General features: G+C 39.9%; 1 protein-coding gene across 2 annotated transcripts in view; it reads left to right on the forward strand.

Annotated features, from left to right (window-relative positions):
• The first annotated feature begins 1,491 nt into the window (after positions 1 to 1,491).
• ncoa1 (nuclear receptor coactivator 1) overlaps positions 1,492 to 12,612 on the forward strand; it is a 63,668-nt gene continuing 52,547 nt past the window's right edge. For both annotated transcript variants that reach the window (XR_009233572.1, XM_058612511.1), the window contains exon 1: positions 1,492 to 2,149. The gene's annotated coding sequence lies outside the window, so the exon portion shown is untranslated. The remainder of the gene's footprint in view (positions 2,150 to 12,612) is intronic.

The following is a 12,612-nucleotide window of genomic DNA, read 5'->3' on the forward strand; positions in this document are numbered from 1 at the left end:
AGAAGAAAATTAGGAAATAAGTCAGCTGGTGTTATTACCCTGATGTTCATGAGCTCTTCTCTGGTGAAAGAGCTCCGGGTACAATCGCAAAAAACGGAGTTAAAACACAAAACAAGACAAAACAACGTGCACCAACACACACCAAGGCAACCATCCGCGGCGCCATCTTGGTGATGTGTCTTAATCTGTAATAATTGAACGTTAAATCTTAGGTTAATCTTATCTAAATTGTTTTAAATGGATGTTAAAGCGTTTCGTTTTGTCATTTGTTTGATTATTAGAAGAGTGAGAAGTGACAGGAAGTTGCATCACGAGTAAACAAGAAGTGAAAAGGAGAATCATGAAGCACATGGTGCGTTCCATTTGTAGTCGGAACTTGGAATTTCCAAGGTCATGAACTTGGAGCAACCCCACCATAAAAACGCTTTACCATTACCGTCAGCGTAAATAGCCCTTCCTGTGGTATTTGTTTCACAGTAAATCATTCGTAAACAAACAGAACAGCGCTATGGTCTGGTATCTGGTATTGCTAACAACAGCTAACAACATATTAGCCCCGACCAGTAATATCCACTTTTTGAGGCAAATAAAAACCTCTAACAACATCAGAAACTTTAATAACTGTCTGATTACATCATTTTATGTTTATTTTTGTGTTTTTATTGTGACTTTTTCTTCACAGTCATGTGATGCAGCATGTTCCATGTTTTCGTCCTTTTCTCGCCGCTCTCCTTCTCTCTCTGTATTCATAGTATCGGAAAAGCAAACACACACAAGTACACATGCACACGTGTACGTACAGTACACGTGTGCAAGGACACACACTTACAGTTCACTTTAAGTTGATCTACATATACTGTATGTGTTTATGTTTCTAAAGTATTATGGAAAGTAAAATCCATTTGTTTTGCTTGTTCTTTTTTTTAATGTGAAATATGACATATCACACCCTCTAATTCCTACTGATGGCGATATTAGTGTGATATTGTCCATTTTATCAAGGGGATGAGCTGATACGATATTCTGTATCAGTATTGGTCCGATATTGGCTAAAACTCACAGGATCCGATTTTTGTAAAAGTTAAATTAGCGACGATCCATAAACTCTAAATATGACGTGAATTGCTTCAGAAAACAGTTGTTTTAATTGAAGACAGACAATATCAGACCGATATCGCCATCAGTAGGAATTCGACGTTGCAATATCAGATGTATTTTTCTAGTTAAATCCGTGAACTTTATTCCATGCCAATTTTGACTTAATCCAGGTGCCAATCCATAAAAACTATACCCTCAAATCCCATTGTAAATGGACAAAGAGATGACATAATGTCATGAAGTAAACCATCATTATCACTCCTTTAATATCAAAACACAAACACACGCCACGCTCTCGTCCCTCTTCCGCGCGCCGCTGAACCTCCCCCCGCGAGCGCGCGCACCGACGCTCCGCGCGCACACGCATCCCCTGTTTGTTTGTGTTGAGAGAGATTGGAAATGGCGGAGAGCAGAGACCACAGCGACAACTTGGGCTTGCAAAACGCGAGTGCGCCGTCATTGAAACGCTAGGAAACCGCCCCGCGAGTGGTTTGCCTCCCCCCCCGGAGTGAATGACGCTCCGCTTCTTGCCCGCGGGGGACACAACGGTCGTCGGACGCGGTGCAGGAAAAACGGGGGGATTTTGTTTTGGTGAAGCGGCAGGTTTTGGATTTTTTTTTTTTTAGCAAGGTGGGTTAGCTAGGCTAGGCTAAGCGTGCTAGCAGCTCGGCGTTAGCTCACCTCTCGCGTCGTGGTGGTGGTGGTGTGTTTTTTTTACCCACGCAGGCTTGTTTGTCAACATTAGCCGACGCTCAATTCGCCAGCGGAGCTCGGCTAACGCAGCAACTTTTTGCTCGGGCTTCCCGATGTGACCTGCGCGTGTTGTTGACGCAGCGGCTGACCTCAACGTTGGACCCCCCCCCTCCCTCAAAAAAGAAAATTAAGTCAAAACATCTCTGGCCACCCTTGCTAGGTTAAGTTAATCTGGTTAGCTGGGTTAGCTTAACTGACTGTGGCTAACTGTGTTGACGCTCGGGCTAAGCTGCTGTTTTTGCTATTATCGTCCAGTGTTGATCGATTATCAGCGGACACCAAACGGACAACAACACAGGTAAGTGAACTGAGGGACACCCCCCTCTCCTCTCTTCTCTTTCCCCCCACCCCGTGCTCGGTTAATGCATGACAGCATGTCATCCCCCCGGAGGAACCGTGGCTGAAGTGGCCGCTGCAGCGGAGGGAGGACGTGCACACTGAGGGCCTCCAAACACGCCTGACTCATTGTTGATTTTTCCACATAACCCAGTAACTACTATTCACTGACACCATCTTTTTTTTTTTTTCCTTCTGCAAGTGAATGCAAACACTCGCCGGCCGTTCAACTGCTAACGTATAATCAGCCAATCACATGGCAGCAGCTCTGTGTGTTAAAGGCCTTTTTTCAGGCTGCCTGTGTATTTGCATATTCACATAGTTTTTCAAAGGTCTGGATGGTGAGGGAAAAACATATTAAAAAGGTTTTTTCTTCTTTAAAAATCTGATTCAGAGTGTCTTTGAAAACAGATGCACGCAGGTGTCTCAATCTGAGTGATGTGGCACCTCAAATAGAGAAACATTGGGGGGAAAATTAATTATTGCAGTAGTTTAATCAAAACCAGACTATTTACACACATGTAAACACGTCAGTCCATCTGTAGTTTTTGTTGTAGATTGATTTGAGTCTTTGTTTGGTCCATAAAATGTCATAAATTGTTGATTGGTGTTTCCCAGACCTTGTAATGGTGACTCAAATGTCCCCAAATGTTTTAATGATATCTTTGTTATATGGTGCAAAGAAATCTGAGGAGCTGAAAAATTATAAAGCTTGTTTTTAGTCATTTAAAAAACAACAACACTCAAATCGATTCAGTGATTATCAAAATAGTTGTCAAGTATAATTTAGTAATCGAATAATAATCAAATAATTTATGCAGCCCTACCTCAGATTACGATTTTATTTTTTAAATTCAATAAACTGGTCATGGTGCTTTGTATGTTACACAGTTCTCGCCACCGGGCTTTGATCCTGTAATAATGATAGAAGTCACTTCACCGAATTATATGTCAACGCTTCTCGTTGCGTTTCTGCAACAGAATCCAGAATGGTGTGTTTTTAAAATGAGGAGTCCAAATTTATTGTTAATTTTGAAGTTCATGGATGGTAGAAAGACATGGAATGATGCGCTACATGCTACCAACAAGCTGCCAACTTAAGTTGTGTCTGCCATATGACGTAATAACCAGAAAATGTAACCAGATCGAACATAACGGGCCATGTTTATCATTCGTTATTATTAAATTGCTGCATTTTATTAGCTGGAGGATTGAAAAGGAAAACAGACAGCACATAGCGGCCAAAGGAATCAACATCCCTGATTTCTGGAGATTGGCATTAGCCACGAGGAGAACTCTGCTGTCAAGGGGGAGGAGTTGTGCACTGTGACATGACGGGGTGATTGTTTGTACAGCAGGATGATGGCACCTCAGATTTTCCTGCATCCACATTTGAAATAAGAAATTACCAAAGCCATCCATGTAGACAGACAAATTTGATCCTTGCCGTTATCAGTGAAGAGAGTCAAACCAAAAATATCAGATTTGCCTGTAAGACGAGCTGTTGAGGTTCAAACGGGGCATCAGAATGGGCAAGAAAAGTCATTTTCACACACAGCAGCACTGAGAACAGTCCAAAAACATCCAGTTAAGTTGCTGCTCTCTGAGCAAAAATACCTTGTTGATGTTGATGTCAGAGGTCAGATGAGAAAAGCCAGACTAGTTGGAGATGATAGAGAGACGAGAGTAAGCAGAAGAGGAATCTGAGGCTACCGTTCGCATGGGATCATCAAAAATGGGACTATAGAAGATTTGAATAACATGGCCTGGTCTTAAGAGTCTTGATTTCCAATTGCAATTTCAGTCAAAATAATCGCAGTTAGATATTTATCCAAAGTCGTTATTTCCCTAGTTTCTGGTGCCACATTTGGAAGGGAGGGTCAGAATTTGGTTTAAACATCATGAAAACATAACGATAACAGGTTGATTATTGCACAGAGTGAATTTCAAGTTATTTAACAGTGCACATTTTCGAAAGTAGTTTAAAATGTGCTTAAAATCGTTGCTTCCTTTAAGCATTATTGAATGAAAATGTACGAGGAAGGTTTAAAACTTGACATTTTCCTTTGTGTCTCAGCAGAGAATGAACGTGTGAATGTGTCTTAAGGTTTGTTTTTGTTTTTTTCAAAGCAAAAGTCTAAACAACCTGAAATATTTAGTTTACTGTCAGAAATCTCAGACGCTTTATCCAGTTTATTTTCAGGTTTTCTTAGATTTTATTAATGGACTATTATGTAGTCAGTCAGTCATCATCTACCGCTTTATCCTCTGCCAGAGGGTCGCGGGGGGTGCTGTGCCAATCTCAGCTACATCGGGCGATAGGCGGGGTACACCCTGGACAGTTCGCCAGTCCATCGCAGGGCCACACACAGATAGAGACAAACAACCATTCACTCTCACACTCACTCCTATGGTCAATTTAGAGTGTCCAATTTACCTAATCCCCACATTGCATGTTTTTGGACTGTGGGAGGAAGCCGGAGTACCCGGAGAGAACCCACGCACACACGGGGAGAACATGCAAACTCCATGTAGAAAGGCCCTTGTTCCAACCGGGGCTCGATCCCGGGTCTTCTCGCTGCAAGGCGAGAGTGCTAACCACTATACCACCGTGTGGCCCGACTATTATGTAGTCTCAAAATAAATCAGCTGTCCTTAAGTCCATGGTAGGAATCAGTGCCAACTTCTTTATCTCTATAAAAAGTAGATTTTTGCACGAATTATGTAACAAGAGAATTTTAAAGAATATTCCTCATGAGGTCCAAATACTCACACCTTTGGAGGCTTTAATGAAGGAGAATGTGTTAATAATTACAACAGTGTGTCTCGGTGTGTTACTCAGAACAACGTTATTTAAGACTCTGTGTGCTCGATGTGCTGCATGGTATGAATGTGTGAATGGCTGAATGTTTCTCTCGGTGTACAGCGCTCTGATTGGTCATTAAGGCCGCATAAAAGCAGCAGCTTTAGCAGAAAAAGGTGTCAAAGCAGCTGGGTGCATGGCGCGTGTGACGCCCGACCTTGAAATATTAATGTGAATCTGATAATATGGCCGATTTGGTTTTGATGTGTCTTCAACATAAATTAGGTTTGTGTAACATGAGTGATGAGGATATGCCAGCAGATCCAATTTAGTGTTATAGTTTCCTCTCAGGTTGTTGCTATTATGCCATTAGTTGTGTTTTGATGTGGGATTGAAGTAAATGTTTGAATTTGTGCACCCAGGAGTCTTTTTCCCATTGATTTTTTTTGTTAAGTCAAGACAGGTCTTTATTTCTCTTTCATGTACGGTAAGTGTGGGCAAGTCGTTGACACCGCTTTAAGGACTGTAATTTCGGCAGCGGCACTCAAAACAGAAGCACAGCAAATTGGTTTTATATGGTCACTAAAAAGTAACAGAAAGCTTTTTTTTAAATTACGTTTAAAAACGCATTTAATTCTCAGTTTGGGCAAAACAGATGTGTTGTCTTTAAGCATGTGGCAGTTGACTACTTAGTTCTGCTTGACTGTGCTTTGTGATACCTGTTTATCTGTCTGAGCTACTCAGTTGCTGCAGTTGTGAGTGAAAGCATCGTGGTTGGGGCCTCTCTAAGCTCAGATGCAGTGCAGATAAGAGCCAGGATATATGAGCGGCAACTTCTAAGTACAAGGAACAAAGTGGAAGGAGTCAAACCACCATGTTAATTTTTCAACATTCTCCCTTTTCATATTTAAACACATAGTCAAGAGGTCTTGGAGCAGCACACGGATTCATCCCTCCCTTCATCCATTTTCCATGATAATTAACATATTGCAAGACAATCATACAGTCATCACGGTATCAAACTGAAGAAAACAAAACATCTATGAAAAGTTCAGGATTTCTCTTATTTATTCAGAACATAAAGAGATTGTATAGAACGTGGATAGGTGCAAGTTAAAGTTAATTTTGAGCCCTGACTGGGTTTGTTTACACCTCCATGTTGGCAGGAAAACGTTCTGAAAAAACAAACTGCTCCCAGTGGCAGTTTCACTTTTCACACTTTAAATCCACAGAGACTGAGCAATGTATCTCAGAACCTGACAGACTGAATCTATCTGATTCTTACAAACACCCCGGTTGGGTGCTTTGCATGTGTATGGATACAGCCAGAGTGGATTTCCATTTTCCATTTTCCTTTAAAGACATCTTCATTCATTCTTTGGCTACCGCTGCTCAAGCTTATCCCAGCTGACACATGGTGAAAGGCGGGGGGTACGCGCTGGAGACGAACAACCATTCACTCTGTCACATTCACACCTGTAGCCAATTTAGCGTGTCCAATTAACCTCTGCGTGTTTTTCGACTATGGGAGGAAACTATAGAACCCAGAGAAAACCCACGCACACATCTTCAGCTTTCTGATAGACCTTCCCTCGTTCTACTAAGGAGAACACTTACACGTCACAATAAAAGCATGTAAAATAAACAAAATATTTAAGTTAATGAGTCATAAATTCCACGCTGTGTCTCAGAATACAGTAACAGCGTTCACACCAGTTATATGTGATAGAAAAACTCAGCGCTGCACGTAGATGTGCTGTATAACTCTGTAGTGTAACTGTAAGTGGTTATCAAGGGAAGTAAAGTGGCATATATATATATACAAACCATTTTACTTCCTCACCTCACTGTAAATAAGGGCCACCCTCCTCCACAGTCATCTCCATGACCTCAAGGTCTCACACAGCGCTCACCTGCAGTTTTCATCTACTCATATTTGGGAAAGAAATAGCACAAAATCACAATTTCCCCTTCAAATCTACGACATAATGATGTCTGTCCTCATTCCTGATTCCCAATAACAGGAATTTTGTCCGTCTGTCATTGGAGTGTGATTATGCGAGTTTGATTCCCATTTTTAAAAGCCGGGCTGTTGAGATGGTGTTTCCATTATTAGCTCCATACAAGAACTGCCAAGCTCACCTAAGGATAAGCAAATTTATTTTGTATAAAATTTTATTTTATTTTGTTTGAGGCAAATTATTGGGAGTGGGAGGCCTCTTCTTCCTTGTCCTCCTCCTCCTCCTCCTCCTTCCAGCTAAGCTCTGTGTCTGTATACAGAATGAGCAGCCATTTTAGTGATCAGCATCGCTGCAGCCTGCCTTACATTGCCACAGCATTCTTCTGTCAGAGCCGCTGTAGGTGTTCAAAGCCGTTTGTCCTCAAACCCCCCAGGACATCTGCAGTCGACCTGAGAAAATGTCACTGTCTGTGGTGCATTCACTCAGGTCAGGAACGAACACGTAGAACACACTGAATGCTGATGAACGCCGTCTCCGGTGGCAGGTGGATCAGCGAGGATCACCTGCCGTCGCTGACTGGCAATATTGTTAAGATGATAGTAGGGCTGCGGCGTTGAATCAATAGCTAAATAATTGGCAACTATTTTAATAATCGATTAATTGCGTTGTGTTTTCTTTAATGATAAAACACGTTCTTTTTCAGCTTCTTAAATGTGGATATTTTCCACAGAATGATTTTTGTTTGTGGACTAAACAAGACATTTGAGAACCTCATTATTATTAGGTTTGGGGAAACACAGATCAACATTTTGTAACCCAAAATGATTGCACTTCAGTTAGAGACGGGCATTTCTAATTTTATTCAAATGTTTGATGGTATTATTATTATTATTATTATTATTATTATTTGTTGAATAACTCCAGCGCATCCAGAGCTAGTGAAAGTAATGTTGGGTTCACTGTGTGTTGAGCTAACGGAAACAGCTAAAGAGATGCATTCACAGACCCTGGTAAATTATTTCATCACTTCTGCAGGATCTACAGCGTGTTGAGCTTAGGAGCGCAGCTAACAAGATGCATTCAATGGATCTCTTAAACTATTTATCACGTCTGAGACATTATTATGCGTCATTCTGATGACTGGTGACTTTCCATCTTTGGGATTATTGTCCTTACACACTCATAGGCAAGTGTTGTAGTTCTGCTTGGTCCGTCATGTTGGTGCAGACTGAAAAATGCATAATAAATATCTTTATATCGTGGATTACGAGGCAATCTTTGCTCTGAGTTGTAGAATTTTATTTAGTCTTATTATGGTGGTCGAATGAGGTCAGGTGTAGAAGTGAAGTGGTGCTTTGTTCAGTGGATATTTTTGATCCAATTACAGACCAATCACATGTGAACTTAAACATACTTTAACTGCATTAAAGTCATATGTAGTACAATAAAAGTGTAAATGAAAAACATTTTGTTTTCTAACAAAAATAGAAATGGTACAATTCCTCACATTGTAGTTAATTTTCTAACTTTGGAATGTATATATATATGTTCAGTTAAGAAAAAGCATGTATCAGTCTATAGGCTGTAACTTATTTCTAATTAAGCATTTAATGATAATTTGCTTACTGTGGGGATCCAAATGAAATCCAATATGAGTATTTCTTATCAGCTTATCAGTTTTAGCTGTTAAAAAGAGACTTTTGAAATTCCACTTTCTTACTAAAGAAATGCACAGATTTGACACTGAAGTAATTTGGTGCCGACTGCATGTTTTCTCCACACTTTCTAGAAATTTAACTCCCCACATGTGCTTGAAAGAAGCGACGGGGGAATTGCTTTTTTTCCAGCAGGTGACGTAGAGAGTTATCTGAAATTTCATCAGCCCACATGTTGAGGTTTTTACAGTGTGTTTACTTAAGGGATTTGAGGGGAAAACGATCTTTTGTTGATGCAGTTTCTGTTGTAATCCAGGTGTGGGGCTTTCGGTGAGCATAGTCCGGGCGGATCAGAGTCGTCATAAATCAGAGTGTGTAGCCACTGCACAGTGTTTCAGTCAGTCAGGGTTGCAGATCCGCTCAGATACCATGCAGTGGGACGTGCAGGAGCGCTTGTTTCTGCAAAGCTGAGACAAGATTGGCTGTCGGTGCAGCCTGCGTAGCACGGTCTGAGGTTTTTGTCCCTCAGCTCTGCTGCTCTGACTCACGTTAACACACACATGCATATACAGTGCTCAGCGTAAATGAGTACACCCCCTTCGAAAAGTACCATTTTAAACAATATCTCAATGAAAACAAAAACAATTTGCAAAATGTTGACAAGACTAAGTTTTATTTAACATCTGTTTAACTTATAACTTGAAAGTAAGGATAATAATATAACTTAGAGAACAACATTTATAGTTTTACTCAAATTGGGGTGATGCAAAAATGAGTACACCCCACTGAAAGTCTCTGTAGCAAGGCTAAATTTTAGACTACAAATGTCCAATTTCACAATAATCAACCACAGGTGAGTCTAACTATTCATCACACAGGTGTCCAGCAGACAGTTGACTATAAACCCCTTCCCATTTCATGTTGTTAGCAATGGCACCACATGGAAGAGAAATGTCTCAAGACTTGAGAAAGAAAATAATTTCTTTACACCACAAAGGTGAAGGTTACAAGAAGATCAGCAAAGCTTTACTTATCAGTCAGAATACTGTAGCAAAAGTGGTAGAAAAATTTAAAAAAGATGGAACTGCAACCATCTCACAGAGACGTCCAGGTCGTCCACGGACGTTAACACCTCGACAGGAGCGTCTCCTGATGAGAAGGGTCAAAGAAAATCGGCATGCAAGTTCACTGCAGTTATCCAAGGAAGTAGAAAGCCAAACTGGGGTGACTATTTCCCGTGACACAATATGGCATACACTGCAGAGGAATGGCATGCATGGGTGCCGTCCCAACGGAAGCCTCTCCTAAAGCCCAGGCACATAAAAGCCTGCCTAGAGTTTGCCAGGGCCCATGCTGACAAAGATGAAGACTACTGGGACTCTGTACTTTGGAGTGATGAGACCAAGATAAATGTTTTTGGAACTGATGGCTTCAAAACTGTATGGCGTCGCAAAGGTGAGGAATTCAAAGAAAAATGCATGGTGCCTACAGTGAAACATGGTGGTGGCAGTGTCCTTATGTGGGGTTGCATGAGTGCTGCTGGTGTCTGGGAGCTGTGTTTCATTGATGGCATCATGAATTCACAGATGTTTTGCTCTATACTGAAAGAAAAGATGCTACCATCACTCCGTGCCTTTGGTCGTAGTGCACTTTTCCAACATGACAATGATCCTAAACACACATCGAAGGCCACTGTTGGATTTCTGAAGAAGAACAGGGTAAAAGTGATTCAGTGGCCAAGTATGTCTCCAGATCTGAACCCAATTGAACACCTATGGGGAATTCTGAAGAGTTGAGGATTACTCTCCATCGAGCATCCAGTCTCTAAAAGAGATAATTCTTGAATGGAAAAAGATTGATGTAGCAAAATGTTTCCAACTTGTTCATTCCATGCCTAGAAGACTTGGTGCTGTCATTAAAAATCATGGAGGCCATACAAAGTACTAGGTTTAGTCGTTTTTGTTGTGGGGTGTACTCATTTTTGCATCGCCCTTATTTCAGTAAAACTGAAAAATGTGTAATCTAAGTTATGTTATTGAATTTACTTTCATGTTTTAAGTTTAACAGATGTTATATAAACTTATATATATTCAACATTTTGAAAATAGTTTTTGTGTTCATTGAGATATTGTTTAAAATAGTACTTTTCAAAGGGGGTGTACTCATTTACGCTGAGCACTGTACATGTGTATGGTCTTCAGCTGCTGTGAGCGAGTGAATGCGGGGAAGAAGAGAAAAGCGGCGCTGCCTTCCTGCTGTCAGAGCCGTGGCCTACATTCTCGCCTGGAGAAAAAAAAGGGAAGGAGGAAGGTAAAGGCGAAGAATGGGAGAAACAGAGAGACTGTGTACAGGAAGGAACTGAAAGGGGGCAAGTGAGAAAACAGAGCATGGAGCACAGTTGTTGTCCTGTCGTAAGCAAGTCAACAGTCGCGCCTCAGTGGCCTTTTTTTTCTTCTTTTTTTATCACAGCCAAACAACTATAAGAAGAATCACAATAGTGTTTGTGGTTTAGTTTTTTAATGCACCAAAATGATTACACTGATTAAGGGCTGCAACTAACAATTGTTTTCATAATCTGGTTAAATCCAGAACTTGTTTGGTTCGTAAAATGTCGAAAAATGTTAATCCGTGTTTACCAAACCGGGAATGATGATGTTCTTGGAATGTCTTGTTTTGTCCTAAAACCGGAAACGGTTCAGTTTTAATGATTTCTATGTTATATGGGTTAAAAAAACCAGACAATATTCACATTTAAGAAGCTGAAAAATCACACTAACTGGTTGTAATTCTTTCAAAAACACAATAATTGACGATTAATTCAGTAATCGATTTATCGAGTAATTATTTCCGCCCTAATCACAACCTGAGACAAGATGGTCTTAGATTTAGGATCTCGTCATATCGTGATAAGGAATCTGTGATGATCCGTTTATGGTCAATTTCATTGTTTCTAATATAACAAAATATCCTTTACTTTGCTTTACTACCTTACAGAAATATAGATTTGATTTATGCTGTGATATATATTGATGTTGAATGATATATGGCCTGGGGTTAAGTGAAAGTTGACGCTCAAATGTGAGGTGAACCGTGTGTCGTGAACATATGGTGTGAACACCTTATTGTGAAGTGGAGCATAAAGATAAAACTGCCTGGTTTTGTGTGTGGGCAGCTGGGGGATTTTTAACAATATGTTTTTAATTACTGTAAGTTGTTATTGTTTGGACTTTACATTTTTTTTATCTGATATATACATAGTTATTTAATTTAGAGCTGGAACTGAATTGTTAACATGTTAATCTGCAACTTTTACTTAAATCTTTGCTCCATATAACAAAGAAATCATTAAAAACATCTTAATTTGAAAGTTTGGTAACACTGATTTTTCAACATTTCTGCCATTTTTATAGGCCAAACAAGTAATCGATTAATCAACTGTTGACTATGATAATAATAATTTTCATTAGCAGCGTCTGATAATTACTTACTAGTATCATTTTGCAATTTTTTGTCATTGAAAACTTGATGATTCCCTCTCGATCAATAAAACTTTACTTTATTTAAAAGTTTATTGCTTTTGATAACCAATTTAATATATGTAATGTTTAGATTATTCATTATTTCTAATTTTAAACTTATTTAAATAGACACAAAATCCAGATTTTAGAGAAAGACAAACCATAAGTTTTGGTCTGTGAATGAATATTTATGTATTTCATTTATTATCATTATAAAACTTTTTTGCATTTTTATCACAGGCTGTGCTAAAGATCATAGAAAAACCCACTTCTGTCAGAAGGAATCAGTATTGAGTGAAACCTGTTTGACTGCGTCGTGTTGGAACGATGACTCACTGTGTTGACATTCAGGTGGCAGCACTTTTTTTCACATTTATCACTTATACAGTATCACGTTTACTGCCGGACACATGACTCAGATTATTGGCCCTTTTCTTGTGTAAACTTGACACTGACTTTGATTTTTAGTAGCCGTTTAGGCCCTTTGT

This window comes from Solea solea, chromosome 17 (assembly GCF_958295425.1).
Source record: "Solea solea chromosome 17, fSolSol10.1, whole genome shotgun sequence".
In the NCBI taxonomy this organism is placed as follows: domain Eukaryota; kingdom Metazoa; phylum Chordata; class Actinopteri; order Pleuronectiformes; family Soleidae; genus Solea; species Solea solea.